This window comes from Bos mutus, chromosome 3 (assembly GCF_027580195.1).
Source record: "Bos mutus isolate GX-2022 chromosome 3, NWIPB_WYAK_1.1, whole genome shotgun sequence".
Lineage (NCBI taxonomy): Eukaryota > Metazoa > Chordata > Mammalia > Artiodactyla > Bovidae > Bos > Bos mutus.
Window position 1 is genome coordinate 96,904,481 of NC_091619.1, and position 17,321 is coordinate 96,921,801.

General features: G+C 49.9%; 1 long non-coding RNA gene across 1 annotated transcript; it reads right to left on the reverse strand.

Moving 5' to 3' along the window:
* Positions 1-2,358: 2,358 nt before the first annotated feature.
* LOC138986127 (uncharacterized) lies at positions 2,359-16,372 on the reverse strand. The gene is made up of 3 exons (XR_011463023.1): positions 16,156-16,372; positions 5,212-5,397; positions 2,359-2,484 (listed from the first exon to the last, which is right to left on the reverse strand). It is a non-coding gene; the product is annotated as an uncharacterized lncRNA (long non-coding RNA).
* Positions 16,373-17,321: the final 949 nt, after the last annotated feature.

Sequence of the window (17,321 nt, forward strand, 5' to 3'; positions counted from 1 at the left end):
TCTGGCTTTATGGCCCATGTGACCAGTCCACTGGGGACAGGCGGTGGTGCTGGGTACAGTGTCCAGCAGTAGAGGCTCAGCTGTCATGACTCAGAGTAAGGAGAGGAGGCAGTCAAGATCACCAGGCACCCTCTCTGTCGTCCAGAGGAGGGAATGAGGCCTAGAGAGGACACGGACTTCACCAAGGTCACACGGGATTTGAATTCAAGTCTGATCTGGATCCAGTGCTCATGGCCCCTCAGGAGAGGAAGACAAAACAGCCACGAGGTAGTTGGTACTCTTAGAGCAGATGGGCTTGCGCTATGCTGGGAGCAGTTAGCAGCTTGGCTTGTCCAGTAATCTACCCAGGACCGTGAGCAATCATGACGGCGCTGGAGAGCTTGCCCATAGCAACAGGCATGGCTCAAGGACAGGCTCGTGGGCAGTGAGGACAGTTGATGTGATAGCAGCTCAGGGAGGGAGAGGCCAGGACATGGGTGGGGTTAAGCAGGAAAGGCAGCTGGGCCACAGACAGAACCTTGCCTTTGGGGTCAGACTTATCTGGGTTAAGTTCCAGGACTGCCACTGTTTGCACCTGCTGTGTGACTTTGGGTAAATCACTTAACCTCTCTGAGTCTCAGTTTACTCATCTGTTCAATGAAGATATTCACACCTATCTTACAGGGCTGTCATGGGATTTCAAAGCAATATATGTAAAGTGCTTATGCTTTGTAGAAAGAACCATTACTGTTGCTGAAAATGGGGTTGGGACAGGGCTGTATTTGGAATGACAGGTCAGGGGAAGAAAGCAGAGGGGAAGTGGCGACCTTCATCATCCACAGTAGCAGGAATTCTTCTGGACCTACTCCATGCTGGGCAGTGCTGGGGAGCTGGCCAGGGATCTTCGGCTGGGTGGAAGTGGGATGGAGGGGAATAGATCCAGAATATGATAACCCTGGAGACAAGTGCTGTGTGAGAGAGGCCCAGTAGGTGTGGGAGACGTGGCTTTGGCAGAGGAGGCCCAGAGTAAATGTCTGCTGAATTGAAGGAGCCGGAGGAGGAGGCTGGGGAAGGCTTCCTGGAGGAGGTGTCATTTCTATTCTTCTAGGTACCTTTGCAGGTCGGCACAGCCTGTCCTGAACCCCAGCATCTTCTCTCAGTGGCAGATGCAAGCTGCTCCTTCATCCAGGCCGGGGGAGGAGGGAGGGCCTACTCCCTGTCCAGGCCACCTGGGGCAGGGCTGGGCAGCTGAGCTACCCATGGCCACCAGGACATTTCCTCTGGCTCCTCCTTTCTCTCCCCACTGGTTGGTCCAAGCCCTGCCTCCCTCCCCAGCTCCTGGCCTTCGCTGTCCACACAATAACAGGATGTGATCCGTTCGAAGAGAGGAAGTGGGGAGGACGGGCAGTGCTGATAGCGGGGCTCTGACTCTCCACTCTCCGCGCCTCCCCTCCCCTCTCCTTTGGACCAGCCTCTGCGGCTGCCTCCTGGCCAGGGCCCTGGCTGCCTGGGCCTCTCTCTGAGTTTGGGAGGGGTGAGTTTTGGGGGCCTTCAGGCCTGTGGAAGCCTATGGAGAGAGAAACCCTGGCCCTCTGCATGGTCTGCCTCCTGGCTCTAGCCTGGCCTGGAGACAACCATCTGAGACCCTGAGACTTAGAGAGGCTGGCCCTACCAGCTTGTGGCTCCAGGGTGTTTTCTGCCAGAGCATGGGAAGGGCAGGTGGGTCCCTCCGCCTCCACGTGGGCAGGGCTCCACCCACGGCCTGTTTCCACGTGGTCCTAAGCCAAGCCAATAGAGTCAACCAAGAGGTCCTCGTCAAGCACTGACTGTGCTCTGTCTTGCATAGAGGGTGAGATAGGTTGCCAAACACGGAAACTGAGGCTTCGAGAGGCAAAGGAGTTGTCTAAGCTCAGCATGACCTAGGAGCTAAGCTGGAGTAGAACCCAGCTGTCCTGACCCCCATCCTGGAGCTCTCTCACCCTTTCAGACCAGGGCTGTCCAACAGAATCCATGTGATGGGCATGTTCGATCTGCCCTGTCCAGTATGGAAGCTGCTTGATCAGCTGTGGAGTACTTGAACTGTGGCTCCTTCAACTACGTAACTGAGTTTTTAGTTTTGTTTAATTTGAATGAACCTTAAGTAGACCTATTAAAATGCCATCGCCTCAGAGAAGAGCTTGGAGAAGGCAATGGCACCCCACTCCAGCACTCTTGCCTGGAAAATCCCATGGACGGAGGAGCCTGGTGGGCTGTAGTCCATGGGGTCGCTAAGAGTCGGACAAGACTCAGCGACTTCACTTTCACTTTTCATTTTCATGCATTGGAGAAGGAAATGGCAATACACTCCAGTGTTCTTGCCTGGAGAATCCCAGGGATGGGGGAGCCTGGTGGGCTGCCGTCGATGGGGTCGCACAGAGTCGGACACGACTGAAGTGACTTAGTAGCAGCAGCAGCAGAGAAGAGCTGGTTTTGGTAGAGCGGGGCAAGGGTGCCCCAGCCTCAGACCTGGGAAGTTTGGGAAGAAGATCTTGGTCACTAAGGTTCACCTCACCTGGGCACAGTGTCTGCAGTTTATACTGAAGGGCTGTGCTTTCAGTTCTGCTGTCTCATTGACTCCTCGTAAGAACCCAGTGTGAGGGGACAGGCATTCCCGTTTCCCAGATGAGGAAACTCTGAGGTCAGAGAGGTTAAGCAATTTGGCCAAGGTCAAGTGGCTGAAAGAGAAGCCCAGCTGGGATTCTGACCTGGGTTGTTTGGGGAGCCAGTTCCCTCACCTTAGTGCAGGTGAGACTCTGAATACTGCAGGGATCACTGAGCGGCGCCCCGGAGAGAGTCCCTGGCGCCCCTGCCCTGCATACATCATGGGAGGAAGGTTTGGTTATATGTTATTTTGTGAGCCCCTGTGATGGGGGAGACACAATCTCTCCTGACTCAGTCTCAGTTCTGCAGATGGTGATCTGAAGATAACATCCCTCCCCTTATCCTATAACTGCCCCCCACCTGCTCCCAACAAGACCCTGCATTTCTGAGACCCAGTGGAGCTATGGGACCAGGGTAGAAAACCCTTTCCCACTCCATGCCCGGTGACAGCTCAGCCAGCTGAGACCCAGGAGCCCAGGGTCCTCAGCCCTCCCCAGCCCACCCCCAGCAGCCTGGGACCTGTGGTGCTCCTGGGTCCCAGGCTCTGCGGGATCTCAGGGGGCTGGGCCTTCTGCCCTATGGCTGTTCCCACACTGAAGTCCCCTTTCCCTCTCTCCGCCATTCCGCCCCTTCTCCAGTAGCTCCCCCTGGGAGCTGCCGCTTTCAATGGGCAATCAGGCTTTCTCATCACTCTCACGCCCCCTCCCCACTACCCCTGAATAGGTGGGATCCAGACAGACACAGGCACTCCCAGCCCCAAGCCCCCAGGCAATCTCTCTCAGGATCTCCTGGGAACTCACAGCTCTGATGCCTGCTACCTGCCTTCCAGGCTCAAGACTCTTAGGTCCTGAGGCTGCGATTCCCTTGTTGAGCGATTCTAGAGCAGCGGTCCAAACATGGGGTGACACTCTGTGATGCCCTGGACTGAGCTAAGATCTGAGTCTGTGAGTCTAATGACAGGTAGTAGTTGATGTCTCTACAATCCTCAGATTCTATCACCCTAAGAATCAATCGTCATTCAGAGATCACGTGCTTCTTGGACACTCTTTTTTTTTTTTTTTTTTTGGCAGCTACAGCAGATTCCAAGAGGCAGGGAGAGGCTTATGGGGTGGGTGGAACTGGGTGGGGGCTGCCTGGCTTGGTTATTTTTTGAGGAGAGGGGCCAGGGTTGGCCACAGCCCCCTTCAGGGTTCGCATCTGCTCGGTTGGGGTTCAGCCAAAGCTGGGCTGCTGGTCCAGTTGCCTGGCTGCGGCTGAGGGGAGCCTGGCTGGCAGGCTTTCTGTATGATGCTAATGAAGGCAGTGGCAGGCGCGGAGGGGGAGGCGCTGCTTTTGTCTTGCACTTGTCCTAGCTGGAGGGTCCTCAGAGAGAGACAAGGGGCCCTCCTCAGACCCGAGTGGCCGTGATTAGCCTGCTGTCACTCACTTCGATGGCTCCCCGTGCTCTGGGGGTGTGGACAGTTTCCTGGGAGGGAAAGGGGAGGAAACATGGTCCTGTGCCCCTCCCAGTGTTTTCCAGGGAGTGTCCTAAAAAGTCGGCTAGTTTCTGATCCGAGTGAAAAATGCGGCCTCATTCTCTCTCCTCCATCGTCTCTTAAGAGCCTGTTGAGTGCCCAGAGTCTTCCACATCCACCCTTACCTTCCCTCCTCTAAGCCTTTGTAGAAACCCTGAGATGCCCGCCCTTTAGACTCCCGCCACCGCTAACAGTTCTCTGGGTTAAGCTTTATCTGCGGCTGCACCTGCTGGTCCACCGCTCACCCCACCCTGGACTGGGGTCTCTCCTGTTTCTGAACTCACACAGCCCCTTGAACCATATCAGGGTGCTGCCTATGTGTGCCTGCATCTGCTGTCTGCCCGTGTTTGAGTCCTGGCCTCACCTCCCCATTTGTGAGCCGATCGTTGCTGGGATAGTATGTCACTGGTGCCTCTCTCAGGCCCAGTGTGTGCGGAAGGTACACAGCTGCTCAGTAAATAGTTACTGAGTTACTTCATCAGATCCATCAGAGAACACATGCATCATTACCGTCATTTTATTATGGGCCTTTTCGAATATACATGAATATAGAGAGGATCATATAATAAATGGCACCAACTTCAACAATGGTCCACACAGTTGATCTTGTCTTATTTATACCTTCATCCTTTCCCACACTCCTTGTCCTTGAAATGGATTAATACAAAGCAAATCCCAAACATCATGTTATTTCATCTGTGAATTCAGTTAAAATCTTTATTAGATGATTAAAATGTCTACCAAACATTCACTCTGTATCTGGTCATAGGCAACATTCTGGTAAATTCCTATTCATCTTTCAAAGCCCAACCTAAATGTCACCTCTTCTTGGAAGTCTTCCCTGATCTTTCCTTTCTCCAGGGGAGTTTAATGGTGCCTTCTTTGGGGTTCTAATTGTATACCTCCCTCACAGAAGTCATTGCTTTTTAATATTGTTCTGTTTCACTTTGTTTTGTTCATGTGAGGAGAAATTGTATACTTAAGAGCTTTAAGATCAAAGAGATGTGGATCCACTTTCTGAGTTTAACTGCTCTGAACCTCAGTGTTCTTGTTAGTACAATGGGGATATAGCACTTACCTCATTTGTTGTGAGGCTTAGAAGAGCAATGGCTCTGAGGCTCCTGGTACCATGCCTGGCCCACGGTAAGCATTCCTCCCAGAAGTGGCAGCATCACCGAAGTGATGAGCCTCACTGTCACCTGGACTGAGCTGGAGGGCAGGACCAGGTGCTTCCTGTGTGTGTCCTGGCAACTGGGAGTCCTCTCTAGAAGAGTATGGTGGGGAAAAGCCTCCAATTAGCCAGAAAATAGACAGACTGGGCTCTCCCCCAGAGCCCCAGTGGCCCTGCCTGGCCAGGGATGGATTCTTTGGCAAAGAGAGACTCTGGGTTAACTTTTGGGCTATCTAAGGGCATCAGTAAAAATTTGAAAAAGTAATTTGATTTTGCCTTTTTAGTGCATATTTATTTTTAAACTGCAAGGTTTCTCCCCATTGCTCGCTCCCCCACCCCCCAGTCCTCAAATAAAAAACATTCTTTGTTATAGAAAATCTGGAAAGAACAGAAAGAGAAGAAGAAAAAAAAAAATTACAGCCCAGGTCACCAATGAAGGTTTTGATGAATTTCCTCCCTTAAAAAAATAAAACAACCCCCACCTCCAAAAAAAAAAAAAAACCCCATGTTTTTCTTTCCTCAACCGTGAAATTGCAATTGCATTTTGTTTAACTTTTGCATGCAGCTCCTGCCTTTGGAAGTCTTTTTCATTTTGAAGGTCAAAGTCTGACCTTTCAGATAGAAGTTTCAAGTGTGAAAAGGCCCAGTGGTTTGGGTGTGGCTACTTCTAGTCCAAGTTAGAAGTGATGAACATGTGGCCAGCAGAACAGTACCCCTCTCCACCCTGCTGGAGCTTCTGTTCTAAAAAAGAACTGGTTTGGGACAGGGCAGGACAGCGAAAACACTTGACACCCTGTTTGGATCTAGGTACTTGCTCCTAACATTTATCAAGTATATAAAGCTAGACAGCTTTCAAATGCATTATCCGCCAAACAACCCAGTGCAGCATTACTGGGACATAGAGGCTCAGAGAAATGAAGAGAGTTGCTCAGATCACAAAGCTACTAGTGGGTGATAATCTTGACTGTCAGTTCACACTTCCTGGTCCTCAGGGACCAGCATTGAGGCTAATCATCCCTCCCCTGCCCCTTGCTGTGCTCTGCCTCCCTGCTCTGCAAGCTCACAGCTGCTGCTTGCTCACCTGTAGTGGTGTGGAGCTCACCACCTTTCAGAGTCATCTCTGCTCTCACTAGACTGCATCTCACTTTGAGATGAGCCTCTCTCTCAGCCACATCCAGCTTCTGGGTGACTCCTCATCAGGCCCGGCTCTGCAGGCGGAGGGCACACAGCACAATTTCTCTCTCTGATCTGGAGACAGAGCCTCCGAGTCTGCTCCTTTTCAGGCTAAATGCTCAGCTTTTGCAAATATTTAATAGACTAATGGCAAAACTTGTAACAAGGGAAGAAAAGAGTTTTAGTTAGGATGAAATAAAATCTGCAATGTGACTTCAAAAGCCCTGAAATGTGAACCTGCCTGCTGCTTGTAGTTTGATCATAAGGGTATAAAGGCTATATGTGCTGCTTCTTTATCTTCCCTTCAGTTCCAGGGGGGATGGATACACTCCCCATCCATTCAACTAGGGCATTTCTTAGGGCTGGGTCCCAGTCTGACCTCTCATCCTTCCCCGTCTTGGCCATGTTGACCCTGCCTAAAGTCTCAGTCACCATCCATGAGTGCTAAATTCTAAGCCTCTATTTCCAGCTCAGAACTCTCTCAGGAATGCCAGATCAACACCCCTAGCTGCACCCTGAGATGTCCCCCAAGCCCCGTGAATGCAACCTGTCTGCACTAGAAGCCAGGATATGTTTCATTGCTCACTGCTTGTCTCATCCCTAACATGTGAGTTCCCCCAGGGCAGAGCTGTGTAGCTATAGTGTCTAGAACAGTGCTTCGCATAGAACCGACCCTTTGAAAGTTCTGTTAAATGAATGAATACATGCTCTCTCCTAACCTTCTGCTCTTCTAGTATTCTCTGGTTTTAAAAAAAACAGCACCAACATCCAAGCATTGTCCAAAACGGGGAACCGGGCGCCACCTTGCTGCTTCTCTTCTGAGGCCCTTCCGCCCTGTACGCATGCGGTCACTGCAGCCTGCCAGTTGTCTCCTTAAATTGCTCTTCGGTCCTCCCACTTCTCTCCATGCGCTGTTTTGCCACACTGTCTCTCTCTTGGATTCCCCCCACTCCAACCACCATCACCACCAACCCCACACCCAGCCTACTCACAGCTTCCTGCCTTATCTAACCCATTCTTCAAGCTGTGGTTAGAGAGATCTTGCTAAAATGCAAAGACTGCCTATGTCACTTCCTTGCCTAAAACCCCGTAATGGCTTAGTATTCTCTGTAAGGCAAAGACCAAACCCCCTAACAGGTCCTGCAAGGACCTAAGACCCCTTTCCCAACCACCCTCTGCTCTCTGGCCAGGCCCATCTCCCATCAGCTCCTCCTGCCTGGGCTCCTTCCCATCAGCTCTTGCCCAGCCTGAACCAGCTCCTTCCTACCACTGCCCAAGCCCAGGACTTCAGATCTTCTGAAGGCACAAAGGAGCCCTGCATTGCTGCCCACATCTCCCAAATGTACTTCTCCAGCCTGGACCTCACCTCTTAATTCCAGACTCACATGCATGCACGCATGTGCGTGTGCTAAGTCACTTCAGTTGTTTCCATCTATGTGCGACCCTATGGACTGTAGCCCACCAGGCTTCTCTGTCCATGGGATTCTGGAGTGGGTTGCCATGCCCTCCTCCAGGGTATCTTCACAACCCAAGGATCTAACCTGCGTCTCCTGCATCTCCTGCATTGCAGGTGGATTCTTTACCACTGAGCCACTGGGGAAGCCCCCAGACTCACATACCCAGCTCCAAACCAAACTTGTAAAACCTGCCCCTTCTGAGCAAGGATAGCATAGCACTCTTGAACCTTCCCCATTTCAGCCCTGTGCACACTGACTCAAAATCCTGATGCCATTTCCGCTTCTCTTTCCCTTGCATTTCAAGTCATGTCACTTTACCCCTGAAAGACAACTAGATTTAGATCATGTACCCCCAGTTCCATGGCTGCTACTTTGACCCAAGCCACTGTCATCTCTTGCCTGGAGTGTTCAGGACCCCCTGCTCCTGTTCCTCTTGCTCCTGGTGGTCTCTTCTCAACAGACCACATCTCCTGTGCTCAGAGTCCTCAAAGAGTTTCTTGGCTCAATCTGACTAAAAGCCCAAGTCCTTATGTGGTTCACAAGCCCCAGAAGAGTGGCCTTAAGTAGCTCTTCAACCTCCTCTCCTGCCCTCTCCCAGCACTCGCGTCCCTTGGCCACATGGCACCTCCCTCCATGTTCCTTTCCCAGGGCCTTTGCAAGTGCTCTTCCTTCTCCTTGTCTGCAATCCCCGCTCCTCTGAAAGCTGAGCACCTTATTTCCTCACTTTCAGCTTTCCTCAACCGTCACCTCTTAGAGGAGCCTTCCTTGATGAGTTTATATAGAACAGCACATCCCTCCCTGCCAGGACTCCATCCTCCTGTTCCTGTCTTGACTTTCCCCTACAGCCATGTAACCTATTTTATCTGTTTATTTGTTTGCTTCCTGGCTAACCCCCCTAAGATATAAGCTCTGTGAGGGCAGGGACTTTGTTTTGTTCCCTGCTGTATCCTGGGCGTCTGTAAGAGTGCCTGGGCTACAGGCAGCTTTCAGTAAACATCCGTAGAATGAGTGAAGACATGAATTTTAGACTTAATACTATTGTACCTTTTCTTGATTTCGTAATCTAGAGGGCGTGCCCACTTATATACTCTTCCACCTCCTTTAAAACATCTGGTGCGACGGTAATTAGGTGATATTAGGTAATTAGGTATAATGTAAGCTCTGTCTTGTTCACTACTGTGTCTCCAGTCCCATGGGAGACACTAAATTGAGTGCTGAGTGAATGAATGAAAGCAAATCAGACTGCTCTTTGGGAAACTGACCAACAAGCAGGTGCTTCACAGAAGGACTGAGTTCTGGGCTAGACACAGGCATGCCTGGGGTTTAGTCCCATCTCACCTACTAACTCACAGTGTGACCTCCTGTTAGTGACTGTCTCTTTCTGGGTCACAGTTTCCCTGCTGAAAAATGAGAAGCAAGATCACACTACTCAGAATGAGCCTTTAGGCCAGGAGAGACTGTGATTCCAAAAGCCAGCCCTGACCCTGTGATTCCACTGCTGACCAGGGCAGGGGAGCAGGGCTGTGTGGGAACCACTGGGCAAAGATTGGGCCTTGGGACTGTGCTGGCAAGATGGACTCTTGTCACAGGGCCAGCCCTTTAGTTTCTTGGCAGAGTGAGTGGGCAGCAGAAGGTGATTGATCTTCCTCCACTGGGGGGTCCTGGCCATAAATCTCACCAGCCCAGTGGGGTCGCCTAGGACCCAGAAATCACAGCCAGTACATTCCTTGGCTTGGCTGGCTCCCAGGGGTGCCTTCTGCTCTTTCCAGCTCCCGGGCACTGGGGCCCTCTATGGGCAATCTGAACACAGCCCCCCAGCTTTGAGCCTCAGAAAGCCTCTGTCCAGACAGTGCTGATCTTTCTCCAGGTCTGACCTTGAGATCATGTGGCTTTGCTTTGAGCAGACCTGCCCTAGGCTCCCTGTAAGTTAGGACTTCTTAACTCTTTGCACTGTGGACACCTCGGGCAGTCTATGGACCCCTTCTCAGAATAATGTTTTTAAATGCATCAAATAAAATGTGGGGCATTGCAAAGGAAACCTATTACATTGAAATGCAGTTATTAAGATATTAAAAATAAAGGTAATCAATCCTGAATATTCATTGGAAAGACCGATGCTGAAGCTGAAGCTCCAATACTTTGGCCACCTGATGCGAAGAGCTGGCTCATTGGAAAAGACTCTGATGCTGGGAAAGATTGAGGGCAGGAGGAGAAGGGGCAACAGAGGGTGAGATGGTTGGACGGCATCACCAACTCAATGGATGAGAGTTTGAGTAAACTCAGGGAGATAGTGAAGGACAGGGAAGCCTGGCATGCTGCAGTTCATGGGGTCGCAAAGAGTTGGACATGACTTAGTGATTGCACAACAACAGCTATTATGTGTATTTTATGACAAGATCTAGTGGAAGTCTAGGTCCAATAACTACTATGTATTTCCATAGTGATGAGCAGAAACAATACATCCAGATATCTGCAACAATTGTGTGGTAACATGAAAACATCACAGAGGGACTGTGGTTTGATACCTTCATTCCTGATGGAAGAAAATGGTGAATTTCAGTTAGAGGTTTGTGAAAATACGGATACAATGCTTTCCCCATGAACCCTGTTGAGGGAGTGCTTAGTGAAGGGAGCCCAGTGAACCAGATGCTGAGTGTGAGAGGAGAGAGACTCACCACAGTCCTAACCAGCCCACTTCCTCAGAACCTGATTAAAATACAAAAATCTATCATTATCTGTTAACAGAGTCACAGAATCACAGGTTTCCCTAGTGGGCAGGGTCAGAACCCCTTCTACAACTGCCCCTACTGGGTGACCTGGTTCCTGGCCTTGCCTTGTGCACCTCTAAGGATGGAAACTCATGCTTATCCCAGGCTAGCCAGCTCCAGCTTCTCCAAACAGCCAGAACCCTGTCTCATCTCACCCAGAGATGAAGTAGATCCATGCTCTGCGGCCGCAGCTAACAGACAGAGGAACGTAAGGTCCCAACTAGAGCTGATGCTGAAGCCCTAATACTTTGGCCACCTGATGCAAAGAACTGACTCATTAAAAAAGCCCCTGATGCTGGGGAAGACAGAAGGCAGGAGGAGAAAAGGATGACAGAGGATGAGATGATTGGATGGCACCACTGACTCAATGGACATGAGTCTGAGTAAGCTCTGGGAGTTGGTGATGGACAGGGAGGCCTGGTGTGCTGCAGTCCATGGGGTCTTAGAGAGTCGGACACGACTGAGCGACTGAACTGAACTGAGAGCTAAAATACCTTATTCATTCAACAATCATTCTCTGAGCTGCTCTCTGCCAGGCCAGAGGGAGACACTGGATTTGCTGAGACTCAACGTTTGTTGGGTGTGTGCTCAGTAATAATGTGCTGGGGTGCCTTCTCTCCAGGGAGACAGACATTAAGTGAGTAAACACACATATCAACTTGTCATTGCAACCTGTGATACTGGCTATAAAGAGACAAGTAGGGGATTCACAGAAGGACTGGCTTCAGATGGGGGAGAAGGGAGATCAAAGAAAGCCCTTTGGAGAAAGTGATACCTGAAGCAAGACTTGGAGGATTGGTTAGAGTCTGCCCGGCAAACAGAGTGAAGAGCGAGTGTGGAGGAGGCCCTGATGTGGAAGAGACAAAGGCCCTGGGGCCAGATGAAGCTGGAGAGAAGGATAAGGGCCGTGGTGGGGTCTTCAAGCCCAGCTAAGAAGTTTGGATATTATCTGAGGAGTCACTGAAAGCCCTAAAGGGGGTTAAGCAGGATCTGTTTGAATGAATAAAATAAGGTCCCCAGGAGCTCTCAGGTTTGCAGCAAAGACTTTAGCAACATGAGATATAAGAATGGGTTAAAAAGCCTTTTACTTTTTGGCTCTAAAGCACCCTACTTGAATGTGTCTCCTTGCTTTTCCTCAGGCTGAGCTCCCTCTGCCTGGAAGCTTTCCCCAAGCTGTCACTCTGCTAGATCCAACAAGTCAGCTAGCTTTCCAGCATGCCCCTCCTCCAGGATACCATCTTTAATGAGGTAGCTGTCGGTGCTTCCCTGGGGCACAGCCTTGAGCATGCCATGTGTGCTGTTCACAGCATCACTGACTGTTTACTTGTCAGCGTCCACCCTCCCTTCTTCCAAACTACCCCTGGAAGTGGTCGGAAGAAGGGGGCTGGAGAGAGGAAATTGCAGAACCTTCAGCTGCAAACAGGCCCCTCTCTGCCCTCCCCAGCTAGTCTGGGATCAGAGCTAGACTCTGCCACCTGCTGGCATCAAGGGGAATGGCAGGCTAAAGAGGGTGGGGAGATAGGAGACTCCAAGAAGCTCCAGTGTTCTTGCCTGGAGAATCCCTTGAACAGGAAGGCCTGGCGTGCCCTAGTTCACGGGTTCACAAAGAGTGGAATGTGACTGAGCGACTAACACTACACTATTACTACTAGAAGCTTCGAGGGATTAGATCCGATAGACAAGCACCTGAAAAACTATGGATGGAGACTCACAGCATTTTACGGGAGGCGGTGACCAAAACCATCCCAAAGAAAAAGAAATGCAAGAAGGCAAAATGGTTGCCTGAGGAGGCCTTACAAAAAGAAGAGAAGTGAAAAGCAAAAGAGAAAGGGAGAGATATACCCAACTAAATGCAGAGTTCCAGAGAATAGCAAGAAGACATATGAAAGCCTTCTTGAATAAACAATACAAAGAAATAGAGGAAAACAATAGAATGGGAGAGATCTCTTCAAGAAAATTGGAGATACAAGGGAACATTTCATGCAAAGATGGGCACAATAAAGGACAGAAATGGCAAGGACCTAACAGAAGCAGAAGAGATTAAGAAGAGGTGGCAAGAATACACAGGGGAATTATACAGAAAAGGTCATAATGATCCAGATAACCACGATGATGTGGTCACTCACCTAGAACCAGACATCCTGGAGTGTGAAGTCAAGTGGGCCTTAGGAAGCATTACTACAAACAAAGCTAGTGGAGGTGATAGAATTCCAGCTGAGTTATTTAAAATCCTAAAACATGATGCTGTTTAAGTGCCAGCAAATCTAGAAAACTCAGCAGTGGCCACAGGACTGGAAAAGGTTAATTTTCATTCCAATCCCAAAAGAAAGGCAATGCCAGAGAATGTTCAAACTACCATATAATTGTATAAGATAATGCTAGCCAGGTAATGCTTAAAATCCTTCAAGTTGGGCTTCAATAGTACATGAACTGAGAACTTTCAGATGTACAAGCTGTATTTAGAAGAGGCAGAGGAACCAGAGATCAAATTGCCAACATCTGTTGGATCACCAAAAAAGCGAGAGAGTTCCAAAAAAAATCTACTTCTGCTTCATTGACTACGCTAAAGCCTTTGACTATGTGGATCACAGTGTGGAAAATTCTTTTCCATCACTGTGTGGAAAGTTCTTAAAGAGATGGGAATACCAAACCACCTTACCTACCTTCTGAGAAATCTGTAAGCGAAAGTTAGAACTGGACATGGAACAATGGTCTGATTCCAAATTGGGAAAGGAGTATGTCAAGGCTGTATATTGTCACCCTGCTTATTTAACTTATATTCAGAGTGCATCATGAGAAACGCTGGGCTGGATGAAGCACAAGCTGGAATCAAGATTGCCGGGAGAAATATCAGTAACCTCAGATACGTAGATGACACCACCTTTATGGCAGAAAGTGAAGAAGAGCTAAAGAGCCTCTTGATGAAAGTGAAAGAGGAGAGTGAAAAAGTTGGCTTAAAGCTCAACATTCAGAAAACTAAGATCATGGCATCTGGTCCCATCACTTCATGGGAAATAGATAGGGAAACAGTGGAAACAGTGGAAACAGTGGCTGACTTTATTTTGGGGGGCTCCAAAATCACTGCAGATGGTACCTGCAGCCATGAAATTAAAAGATGCTTACTCCTTGGAAGGAAAGTTATGACCAACCTAGACAGCATATTAAAAAGCAAAGACATTACTTTGCCAACAAAGGTCCATCTAGTCAAAGCTATGGTTTTTCCAGTGGTCATGTATGGATGTGAGAGTTGGACTATAAAGAAAGCTGAGCACCAAAGAATTAATGTTTTTGAACTGTGGTGTTGGAGAAGACTCTTGAGAGTCCCTTGAACTGCAAGGAGATCCAACCAGTCCATCCTAAAGGAGATCAGTCCTGAGTGTTCATTGGAAGGACTGATGCTGAAGCTGAAGCTCCCATACTTTGGACACCTGATGCAAAGAGCTGACTCATTTGAAAAGACCCTGATGCTGGGAAAGATTGAAGGCGGGAGGAGAAGGGAACGACAGAGGATGAGATGGTTGGATGGCATCATCGACTCAGTGGACATGAGTTTGGGTAAACTCCAGGAGTTGGTGATGGACAGGGAGGCCTGACATGCTGCAGTCCATGGTGTCGCAAAGAGTTGGACACGACTGAGTGACTGAACTGAACTGAAATGAACTGAGAGTACATCATGTGAAACGCTGGGCTGGTTGAATCAAAAGCTGAAATCAAGTTTGCCAGGAGAAATATCAATAACCTCAGATATGCAGATGATACCACTCTAATGGCAGAAAGTGAAAAGGAACTAAATAGCCTCTTGATGAAGGTGAAAGAAGAGAGTGAAAAAGCTGGCTTAAGACTCAACATTCAAAAAACTAGGATCATGGTATCCAGTCTGATCACTTCATGGCAAATAGATGGGGAAAAAGTGGAAACAGTGGCAGATTTTATTTTCTTGGGCTCCAAAGATTGTGGACAGTGACTGCAGCCTTGAAATTAAAAGATGCTTGCTCCTTGGAAGAAAAGCTATGACAAACCTAAACAGCGTATTACATAGCAGAGACATTACTTTGCTGACAAAGATAGGTATAGTCAAAGCTATGGTTTTTCCAGTAGTCATGTACAGATGTGAGAACATGTGAGAGATATGCTGAGCACAAAAGGATTGGTGCTTTTGAAGTGTGGTGCTGGAAAAGATTCTTGAGAGTCCCACGGACAGCAAGGAGATCAAACCAGTCAATCCTAAAGGAAATCAACCCAGAATATTCATTGGAAAGACTGATGCTGAAGTTGAAGCTCCAATAATTTGACCACCTGGTGCAAAGTGCTGCGTCATTAGAAAAGACCCTGATGATAGAAAATATTGAGGGCAGGAGAAGAGGGCGACAGATGATGAAATGGTTGGATGGCATCACTGACTCAATAGACATGCTGCTGCTGCTAAGTTGCTTCAGTCGTGTCCAACTCTGTCTGACCCCATAGATGGCAGCCCACCAGGCTCCCCCATCCCTGGGATTCTCCAGGCAAGAACACTGGAGTGGGTTGCCATTTCCTTCTCCAATGCATGAAAGTGAAAAGTGAAAGTGAAAAGTGAAAGTGAATTCGCTCACTCGTGTCCAACTCTTAGCAACCCCATGGACTGCAGCCCACCAGGCTCCTCCATCCATGGGATTTTCCAGGCAAGAATACTGGAGTGGGGTGCCATTGCCTTCTCCACAATAGACATGAGTCTGAGCAAGCTCCAAGAGATAGTGAAGGACAGGGAAGCCTGGCAGGCTGCAGTCCATGGGGTCGCAGAGAGTTAGACACGAAGTGGTGACTGAATAACAACGAGAAGCAACAAGAACCAGTTTGGCTTTTCTGAAGGGTAATTGCAAAAGATCTAACTGGGTGGAGGACCTAAGGGGGCCTGATGACACAGAGTGACAGAGCTCTGCTGGGAACAGGAGGGAGGAGCTGAGTGTTGATGGAATAGTGGCTCAGAGATGAGGATACAGGGCCCAGCCCTGTGGGGCTGCTGAGGCCTGAGTCCAGATCTTGGACCCAAGCCAGACCAGCAGGGGATCCAACTTGTTACTGTGGGGACCCAGGGCTGTGTCCAGACAGCTGGAGAGATGACCCCCCCTCAGTTGGATGAGGACACCTACAGTGCAGTGACCAGCCTCAAAGCCAAGTGTCCACCCACACCCTGCCCCCACTTTTCCGGAACAATTTGTTTTGCTCTAAAGCTTGGGACTTTGACCTGGGAGGTGTGTTTTCCTCCTGGTGGTTACCTGCTGTCCTTCCTGCTCGCCCCCCTCCCCCACGGCCCCCAAAGCATGGCCCAGGGAGTCCTTGTCTTTCCCAGGACTCTGTAGGGAAGGGGGGATGCTTGGATGTGAGAGGTGGGACCTGAGACTTGGGGATGATGGCAGAGGCTGAGCTGCCCCTGGGGCGCACTGGCTGGAGAGGGGGTGCCAGCAGTGACTTACCTATCTCTTCTTGGATCTTGCCTTCCTCGGTTTCTGGGACACCCAATTCTCCTGGAGTTTCTCCTCCTGCTCCACCCTGGCTCCTCTTCCGTTGAAAGACCCTTTGTGTTTGGCTGTGCCCTGGTCTCAGAGAAGGCAATGGCACCCCACTCCAGTATTCTTGCCTGGAAAATCCCATGGATGGAGGAGCCTGGTAGGCTGCAGTCCATGGGGTTGCTTCGAGTCGGACATGACTGAGCGATTTCACTTTCACTTTCATGCATTGGAGAAGGAAATGGCAACCCACTCCAGTGTTCTTTCCTGGAGAATCCCAGGGACGGGAGCCTGGTGGGCTGCCATCTATGGAGTCACACAGAGTTGGACACGACTGAAGCGACTTAGCAGCAACCTGAGACCTGGGGATCCCCCTGCCTTCTGGATGTTTCCCTATGGAGCGTCCACAAGTACAATACATCTAAACCTGTAGCTCATCACCCCTCCCCACCTCCTGAAACTTGCCCCGGCCCCTTGTGAGGGGCCACCAAGCCACAAACGGAAGTGAGCCTCAGCTCCTCGCTGCCTCTCACTCCCCACTCCCAGCTAGTCGGTGTTCTCGTGCCATGTCCTGTCCATTCAGCCCTCCTAAATAGGAGGGCTCAATCCCATTCCCTCTGCCTCACCCTGCAGCCCCTGCGTGGCTACTGTAAGTTTCCCCATGGCTTTCCTTTCTCTGGTCTGTGGGTGCCCCATTCATTCTCCACTCTGTGTCCAGAGGTATTTTCTTGAATGCAAATCTGATCCTCTAACTCCCCTGCTTAGAAGAAGGTTATCAGTGTTTGTTTGTTAAATTCAACTCCGTTCCTTGCATTCTAATCAGTGATGCCCTGGCTGTTCATTAACACACCGGTGCCTACTCTAGTCACACATGGCCCCACAACACACTGAAGACACGGAGCTGGGGTAGGTCAGGCACACACAGACGGCATCACTCACCTCCAAGCCAAGTTCCCAGAGATCACCTTGAGACCCCATTTTGCATGAATGTGTGTATCCCCCATGGCAGTGGGCACACACAACCACACACACATAGGAAGCAGGGATGAGGCGGGTGTGCCACTGGCGATAGCAAGGGCTGACCAGGAGGTCCTGTGAGCACCAGTCTGGTGGTATCTGGGCAGGGGGGCTGG